Raw genomic sequence first — 9,614 nt, 5'->3', positions numbered from 1 at the left:
TAAATGTCCCTTTTCCCCTATCACCATAACCTTGCAAGGCCCTGCTGAAGCAGTGGCACTGGGCAGCCACAGTTAAGTGTCCGAGAACAGGGGTTGTGGGAGCTCTTGCTGATGTGCAAGGGGAAAGGACCTACATTGAAAGGACTACTTCATCTTGCAAGTGGATGGGCTTGTAGTTGGTGGCAGGTAGGGCAGATGAGTGGATATTCAAACCAGCTCAGCCTGAGGACTGGCATCTATTGCTTGGGCTCTATCCTTTTCCCAACTGTTTCATTTTATCATCTCTCCAATTGTCCGGTTGTGGTTGTTTCTGTGTTAACATTTACCAATCATTTCTAGCCAAAAAAAAAAAAGAGAGATTAAAATGATTCATGTTAAATAGCTTCTGGGCAGCGTTTTGCAACAGTGAAGGATTTGGGGTCTTTTCGCTATAATTACTTTGAAATGTGACTTCCTTTTCCTGGAAAGGAGGGCTGGTCCAGTGAATGAAATACCCAGCTGGAAGCTGTAAAAGTTTTTGTTCAGTGACTGTTTCAACCACAAACCATTCCATATAAAATCAAGAAATTTATTTTAATTCCCTTGTGCCTCAGTTTCCCCAGCCCTAATTGTTCATTATTGCCTTTTTTAATAAATAGTTTTGATGAAACAACATTCCTCAGTGGAAATTGTTCATTTAAACATCCTTCTTTCACCTCTTTGGAGCACTCACAGAATGGTACTGTACTTCATGCTCTTTTTTTAGGAGAAGTGATTCAATTAATCACAATGAGTTACTCAAATATCATAGTGATGGGGGTCACTTGAGGGTAGGTAGCTCTATATTAGAACCAATTTTGTTCTTGGGGAGGGCAGTAGCCTTCCAGGGACTAAATTTAAGAGTGAGAAGTTTTTCGAATGAGAGAGTACAAAGAGTCCCATAGCCACCTTTTAGTACTAAATAAGACAATAAATTGTATGAATGCTACATTTATGAGCTCCAGCTTATCTCATGTGTGATGGGAGTCAGTTGGAAATTAAAATTCATCCAACTGACTGTGACCACACACATAGTCCATTGGAGAGAAAAAGTATGTTTGTGCAATTGTGTTTCCATCTTCAAAACAGCCTTAGCCTTGTGGGGCCGCCAAGGTCAAGAGTATCCACAGGCGTCTCCTTCTGGTAGGTGGGGAAGGAGGTGGAGGCTCTCAGGGATCTCCCATACTGCTAAATTTGCCTCCCCACTTCCAGCACGTTGCAACTCAAATAAGGAGGCACAACACTGAGACCAGAGTGGGGACTGGGCTGTGTTTTTTTGTGCAGTGGTGGCTGTATTAGAGAGAGAGAAAACACCTTGGTGGAGAAGAATGAGGGTAAATTGCCCCTCCAGGACTAAAGACTGCAGATCTGTGACCAACCAGTGACCCCCCTGCATCAAGAGCAGTGCCTTGACCAGTGTTAAATCTACTGAGAAATGGTTTTAGCTAAGTCACCTGCAATAACATACCAGCCAGGATATCCTCACAAATGGCTATTTCTTGTGTCACCAAGCATATAAAATTATTCCACATGTTGGCATCCACTAATTCAATAATCTAGTAATATAAATTTAGATAATAGACATTAATACTACGTTTCAAAATACACCCACAACATTTGTTTCTCTCTCAAGAAAGAAAAAAAAAGAAGCACACATAGAGAGGGCTCTCCTGATGAAATAATAAAACCCATTCTCATCTAGAAAAAAGAATCATTATAGGAGGATGGTAATTTACTTTATATGACCTTCAATTGATTATTCTGGGCCTGCTACACAAATATCACAGGAGCTATTGATCGTAAAACCTACCAAATAGATCTCTAATAGCTTTTACTGGGGAAAAATAATTATGCCAGCGCTGTGGTCAAACACACATAAACCAATGTGGAGGTATTAATGTATAGTATTATTACCCATCTGTCTGAGAAGTATGGGGAAGACGCTTCGCAGTAACATGCTCTGTCTAAGCACCATGAAGGCTCAATATCTGGCTAACAATTACAGCCAGTTATACTGAAAAATTGATTACTGTAAGTAAAAGCTAAAACTGGAAAGCAGAGGCTGGGGCTTGCTTAATAAAAGTAAAATAATAACAACCATCCTCCTAATTGTGGGGGAGTTCTGCCATCTCATATAGTTGGAGTTGAAAACTGAATTCTCCTCTGGTGCCTGTGGCAGGGCATCATTTCCAAAGCAAAGGTGTCCACCTTGGCTGGCCCCGGGATGGGCAATCGATGCCTGTAACAGGCCAGGTTGTCTCAGCCAAGAACAGACCATCTGAAAGGGAAAACAGCACAAAGAGCCAGGAACTCACCACCCCTGCCTCCAACCCCCACATCAGGAGCTGCACCTCTGTGCAAGTTTGGGGGTCTGGCAGGGAGGAGTGTTGTGGTGGGTGCAGATTGCGACGGGGCTTGTTGCTGCTGTTACTTCTAAAGGAGCCGATTCCCTCATGGGAATCTGGCGGCAGTTTTGCAACTGATTTCATTGGCAGAAGGATCAAAACCTAAATGCTGTCTCTGTGCCATGATGAAAACTTTAGATTTTCTCTCTCTCTTTTGCCATATGTATAGATTTTAAGGCATGTCAACTTAAAAATTAGATTGATTTTATATAAATCTTATTAAAATGTAAGTAAAGTTATTGTAACTCAAGGGAATTAGAAGGAAAAGTATATTTTGCTCTATTTTTTGAAGTTTGGTTCCCTTGTGTTTTATATAGCTCAATCTACTGTTTCAGTTACAGCAACTTAGTTCTACTTTCCCTTACTTCTCTGGGACTCCTTTCTCAGCATAGGGAATTTAAACAAAAAAACCCACAAAACCACCATAGAAATTTCAGAAATTTTTTTTTCCTAATAGGGTAATGAAAATGCAAATTTTTGAATAAGGCTTTATGATTTGGTGTTTTATGTACAGTGCTTTTAATGTATTAAAAATTACCCAATTTTGAGTTGGCAATGTCCCTTAGAAAGTACTATTAAATAATATTCTACTATTCAGAGGTAATGCCTGAAAGACAATTTATAATCAGACCACTAAAGCAATTGATCAAATATTTATTTATCTGGGAAGCCAGTAATAATTAGTGGAAGGCTAGCATCGAAAGCCCATTCCCTTTTTTAATAAAGAAATGCCCATGCAATCAAAAATGTAGAATGCAGGGATGCTAAACTCAAGGGATCCATACCAAAGAAGAAAAAAATGCTAATTGAAAGAAGTGCTGAGAGAGAGACAGAGAGGAATGTTTCTCCTTTCCAATTTTGGTTGAAAAGCAGACAGATTACATAGTATCATCCTCCGAGCAGGGCTCTGAGACTGAACTGGGGGACCAGAGTTCACCAGTACCTCATCCTGCGCCAGGACTGACATCACGAAGGCACAGCCAAGGCTCGGAAGGGCTCTCCCAGCCCTTCAGAAACAATATGGTTCAAATGTTAATTTCTTTTCCTTTTGGTTTGTACCAGTTTGTGCTGTTAACAAAGTAACACTCAAAGGCTGGAGTCACTACTATCTTTGTGAATGATTTATGATTTGCGCTCTAGAGATAAGCAATTTCCATGCCAAAAAAGGGATTTTTTTTTTTTATTTTCCTCCCCCCCCCCTTTTTTTTTTTTCTTAGAAGCAGACTGTCATTGCTATAGGGAGGGAAGAAAATCATTAGTGAGACCTCTGCCTCTTATTGGGGCTGTTTCCCTTTTGCTTTTGCCTGGACGCAGGTGAAGGAGGGTTGATGTGCTCAACTCTCTGGATTTACATCAGTAATGATTTTGGGCCAGAGTGCACGTACATCCCAGTCCTGGAGAGCATCGTCTAGACCTTCTTTGACCTTGAAACTACTATTGATTTAAAATCAATAGCATAGCTTAGGTAAGCTGGTGCTCACCAAAAGGAGTAGGTCCTCTGCAGGGACACAAATGTCATCATTTCAGTCAGACAAGGAGTGCTTTCAGCTTATTCCCTTCTCCCCCTCCTCAAAAATCTGTTTTTGTCAAGTTTTTTTGTACACTGCCCAAATTCTGCCTAAAAGAACGGCCACTTCTTGGGTATGATTAGAGATAAGGAATACAGTCAGCTGTCTTTCCTGGAAAGGAAGGTGCAGAACAATGTAGTTTATCTGCACTCAAGACATACTTTTCTCCTATCTCCAAGATGTTTTCTTGGTTTTGGACTATTTTTGTCCCAAAGAATACAAAAGCAATGGAGCTAGAAATCTCAGTTGCACCTCATAGTTGTGTATGTTCTTTCTCCAAAAGACTTGGACAGTTTTTTAAACTAATAAATTATTCAGTAGATGAATATTAAAGGTACATATATTTGAAGTTTCACTGGAAAACTAATTACTAGTCAACTGGCAGCATATATCTCAGTCACTGACTTTTTTTGCTTCAAAATGCCTTGAAGAATTGCAACATACCATGTAACAAAAACATCTCTAGTATGATAATTAATTTTTTTAAAAAGAAATAATTTGCAATTTACATATGCACAAAATGGCTCTTTTTGCCACTGTATTAATTAAAACCAGCTAAGATTGTTCAAAACTTGAATGCAGCTCCAAACATAACCATGTCCTGTCCTGGCACATCACAATCTGCAGAACACTTAATGACAAAATCACAGATGCTCTTCGTACACTGCAGCTGAAGGGCAAGCCTCATCAGGAGCTGTAAATAGCAACTTTAAAAAAAATCTCCTAAAAAAAAATACCTGTCATGTTTAGAAGGAAAAGACAAGACTCTTCAGGAAAGCTCGACCAAGAAGTTATACTTGTGGAGAATTAATATTCCGGATATCATTAACAATTGACTTTTGCGGCTTTTATTGAGCTATTTTCAATGGTCCCTATAATTTAAAAAGAGGAATGAGGCACCTTAGGTAGCAAATTTATGGGCTTAACCCTGAGCTCAGTGCGTCGATGGGTGTCTTTCCATTGACTTCCTATTTCTCCCTGACCGCAAGCGTGGCTGCTACAGGAAAAAACAATGTCAGTGTCCTGCCACACATGGGCTAAATGGACAGGCACCAAAATAAAATGGCAGCATTGAAGTTAAGTCCAGTTAAGACTGAGAGAAGGGGATGATTCAACCATGAAAGTAGAGCAGGGATGAGAGGGAAGAAGACAGGTATTAGGTAGGGACAAGGAAAGCAGGGGGACAGAGGCAGTGAGTGTTTTAATGGCTATGTCTGTGCTGCCCATGGTAGGAGGGAAGGTCCTCGGACAAAGGCTCTCGGCATAGCTGCCAGTCACACCACTTTAGCTGTCAGGTACAATTAACCAGGTCATTCCTTGGTAATTATTTTGTCACAGAAACATTTTACTGGCTCTGAGGTAGTTTTGGTTTAGAAAAGGCAACACATGATGACCAAGGTGAATTCAATTCACCAACAGGAAAGTGTATCACAAAACCCCTTAGTTTTTCCTACAACACAGGCTGCATTTCAGCCATGGATTTCCACACTCCTATCTCAGAAACAATGACAGAGAGAAACCACGACCTCCCAAAATCACAAAAGCAATACCTGTCCATTCCTGACTTTAATATGTTTGGCTGATTACAAGGACACTGTTAATGGTGTTATTCTTACTCAGCAACGAGAGGGGGGGAAAGGAAGAGAGCACACCGGTGCCAGGTCAGGGTGCAAGGCTTTCCTGCCGGTCCGCGTCCCACCTGCCCTGGCTGATTGGTAATGCTGGCTGTCGGAGCCGCCGCGCGCGCGGCGGGAGGATTTGGGGATGATTAATTGCCCTGTCTTCTGAGCGGAGAGTTCGGAGCAGCAGGGTTCTTCGTGTATGTAAATACACGTGGGCTCGGCGCTGCACCGGCACCGGCTGAAATGAATAAAAAGACTTAACAAAAGGACTCGACTCTGAATGTTTAGATGTTGAAGATTAGTTTCTATTATGCCCCAGTGGGGGAAAAGAGTATGTCATATGGGAAACTGGATAGGCTTCATGTTGCAGAGCAGGGAGAGAGCCCGCTTCCCGAGCATGGCTTGGCTTGTGCTACTGCTGGAGTCGGCTCACAGACCCCCAAAAAGCCCAGGTGCTTCCACTGGTGATAAAATATAACTCTGCCAATCTGTGAGTTAAACTGTGATTGCTGCTGTGAGCAGCACACAGCGTATTAAAAAAAAAATAAATAAACCCTTCAGAATTCAGGCACGTACTTAAATAGTCAGTTTCTGCTTTTCTTACTTATATGCTACTCCAATGGGCACAGCTGTTGTTATATTGTATGGCATTAAAATCATAATAAGTCTTTTTTTGTGTATGTAAAAATGCCGGCTCAGAACCCAGCAAGCAAGGAAGTGCCCCCTAAACAACAAGCAGCAAAAATAAGAAAAGTTTAGGGGTTTTGGTGAATACTATGAAATAAAACATTCCTCTAGCATCCTTCTTCCACACCAAGATTATGATTTTTCTAATTTTTTTTTTTAATGTGCATTTTTGCATTTACTTTTGCATTGTAAAACATTTCTTAGATGGGAGTAAATCTTCCTTAGTATTGTCCTAACTTCTGCATGTTTAAAAATCACCTGCAATTTGCTACATGAAATATTTTCTGTAGCACTGAGGAGGGAGACCAGATGTTTCCAGAAAATTCATTTTTTTAAACAGTTTGGTTTTTGGTGTGTTTTTTTTTCCTCTGCATGCTTGTAGAACAAGCTGTAAAAACAATGCTTGAAGAACGAACTGATTTTAAAAAAAATAGAGAGTCAAAGAATTTGTCATAGGAAAGATTTTATTTTGGATATCCTTTCACCAGAGGAGATTATTATTTATAGGCTGCATTATGTATCTTGGTTGGTAATCAGCAGTAATGTATGTCTAGCAATAGTAGAAAAATGAATTTCAGTAGTATCTTGTAGTTTAGAAAAAATAAATTATGAAACACTTAAGAAAAAATGAAATAAAACTCGTGATGAATCTGCAGCCTCAGAAAATCAGATAAACAAAATGTTCCAGTTAGTTATTGCCACACTCAATAGCAGTACATGAAATTGTATTACAGGCTGTGAAATGAAATAATCCCACCCTGTGACAAGCTGACAGAATTTCCCTGAAACTCCTCAGCCTTTTAGCAGACTTTGATCCCTCCAGGGAGTGTGGTTTGGGGTTTGTGCTGAGTCACAAAGGCAGGAGGTTCACTACCTAATCCGGAGATAACGGAGAGGTGGTGGCTGAACCCAGAGGATCAAGGGTGTGGACTGAGCCATTCAAAGCTGAAACTTAATTACAGCTTAGGTTAGATGAAGGATTGCTCTGAACCTGCCATTGTTTTATTGTTAATGTCTGCTTTAATACCTCCAAATTTCAGTCAGGGCAAAGTTGGGTCACTAACATCTGAATGATGCTTGTGCCTGAGAAGTGCAGGGTTAAAAAATGCAAAGTCACTACAAGGGTAGGAAATTTTAATTTTTTTTTTTTAGCCTCAAACAGCCTTTCTCTCTAGATTGAAAATTTGCATTGCTTTTCTAAACCAAGAAGTATCATTTAAAAATGTATTCATGTTTTCTTGCACCTTTTTACAAGCGCTCCAGCACCCAGTAAATAAAAGTAGCAGCCTGTGTCCCTTTTAGCAAAAGCCATATATCTGCTCAGACTTGTAATTTGCTCCGTTTATATCCTTTGCCCTTGAACTCTGGTTATTAACGCAATGTTTCTCCAAATGATGCCATATAACTCTGCTCCAAGCACATTCCTACTGACACCACGCAAACAACAAAGCCAGCTCAAAAGGGGGAAAAAAAAAAAAGAAAGGAAGGTGAATTGTGTGTGATGGAAAACATTACTCAGAATGATATAAATTACAGAGTTTCCCATGTTACTGGGTTAGAATGCAGGTTAGAGACCTCGCCTGCCTCTGACCAGCACCTCTCCAAAAATCTTCTACCTGGCCTTCAGCAGCCAGTTATCTGTATTCAGGGATAACCCCTCCATGCTGAGCAGAGATCCTGCTAAGGGGCTGCTGTTGTGCTGGAGACGGACAAGATTGTCATGCTGGTAAAAGCTCCCACCTCACTACATCAGGATTATGGGTCAGGATAAGGAACTTGCGACATGCTGCCGAAAACAGAAATGAACCAGAGGACAGAAAAATAAAATAGAAATGGGTATCAACAAGTGGCTGGTAAAAAAACATTCTTCCAGGAAGAAGTGAAGCTTCTGTGGCAGTATTTGATCTGTCATAAAGCAGCGTAGAAATCTGAGGGGCAATTAGTGTTGTTCAAAATACTTTGGCTTAAGTGTTATCAGGCAGTGAAAAAAGTGCTCCTTCCCCCAGTGCTTCCCTCTTAATCTTCATAAAGGAAGGATTCTGCTGAAATACAGATCTTTAGATGTATTGCAACTACTTTCCTCCTCAGTTTCATTAAATAATAAGATACTGTGGCACCATCTAAATATTGACTGACTTTTATTAGTCTTTCCATATCTGTTTGGCGAGCTGACAGTAAGGCCTCAGGCAGAGAGCTGGGCTTACTTTGGTGCCAAGGAGTTCTTTAAGAGCATGGACAAATCATTATCCCTTAATGTGATTCCATTTCTCTTCTTACCTTGTCTGATCTGTTTAGATTGCAAGGTCTTCTCAACAACAAATGTAGTGCTAGCATTTGTAGGACTTTGGCTGGGATCTGAATGTCCTACTAGTGCAAAGAACTGGAGATAAAGGACATGACAAAGTTAAGACAATGTGTGGGGAAAGTAAGAGGTATAAACTATCCTGCTGACACCACAGATTTCAAGAACAGGTTTAAAAGGACCCAATTCCCTGTAGATTTTGAAAATGTAGGAAAGCATGGAATCATAGGATGATTTTGTTAGGAAGGGACCTTAAAGATCATCTTGTTCCAACCCCTCTGCCATGGGCAGGGACAACTTTCTGCAAATCTTGCAAGGAAGGTCATGCTTGTAAAAATCGCAGCTTCATTTTTTTAGGATTTGTGTTATGATCAATCTCAGGTAAGCCTTTAATCTACTGAACACATAGTAAAGAACACAAGCCTGTCCATTCTCTGCTTCCTGTTCTTGTGGCCATTTGGCATGACTTCTGGGATCACAGATTGTATAGCATGGCTTCCATGAAATACTCCTTTTGCAGCTTAAAAACAGACCATTGTTCTGGGTTGGTTTTGGTTTTCTGGGTTTTGTTGGTTTTCTTTTTGAGGAGGAAGGGTTCTGTAAGAAATTTCTGATCCCACTGCTGGACTACACAAACACTGGATTTCTCAGAATTTGCTGTGTTTTACAACAGTTTCCTGGTGGGTCAGTTTTAACAGTATAGAGAGATTGATCACTGAAGCACAAGAAGCAACAACCAGAGCAGAGCAAATACCAGAGGAGACAAAATGTTCAAATGAAGCTCAATGAAGATTTATTCAGTTTTAAATGCACTTGCTTTGAATGTATTTTTCTCCCCTTCTACTTCCAGGAACCAATTTCACTGTCAGGAATACTCATAGACCAGTATGAGTATTTTATTTTATTTTATTCTTTTAGTTGCCTTAAAGAAAAGAGTAGAGAAGATTCCCAGAAAACTAATTCTGACATAATAAATATTTGAATTGGAAGTTAAATTCTCTGAGATATTTCA

The sequence above is a fragment of the Lepidothrix coronata genome, unplaced genomic scaffold (assembly GCF_001604755.1).
Source record: "Lepidothrix coronata isolate B3197 unplaced genomic scaffold, Lepidothrix_coronata-1.0 Scaffold11, whole genome shotgun sequence".
In the NCBI taxonomy this organism is placed as follows: Eukaryota; Metazoa; Chordata; class Aves; order Passeriformes; family Pipridae; genus Lepidothrix; species Lepidothrix coronata.
This window is presented reverse-complemented; position numbering follows the sequence as displayed.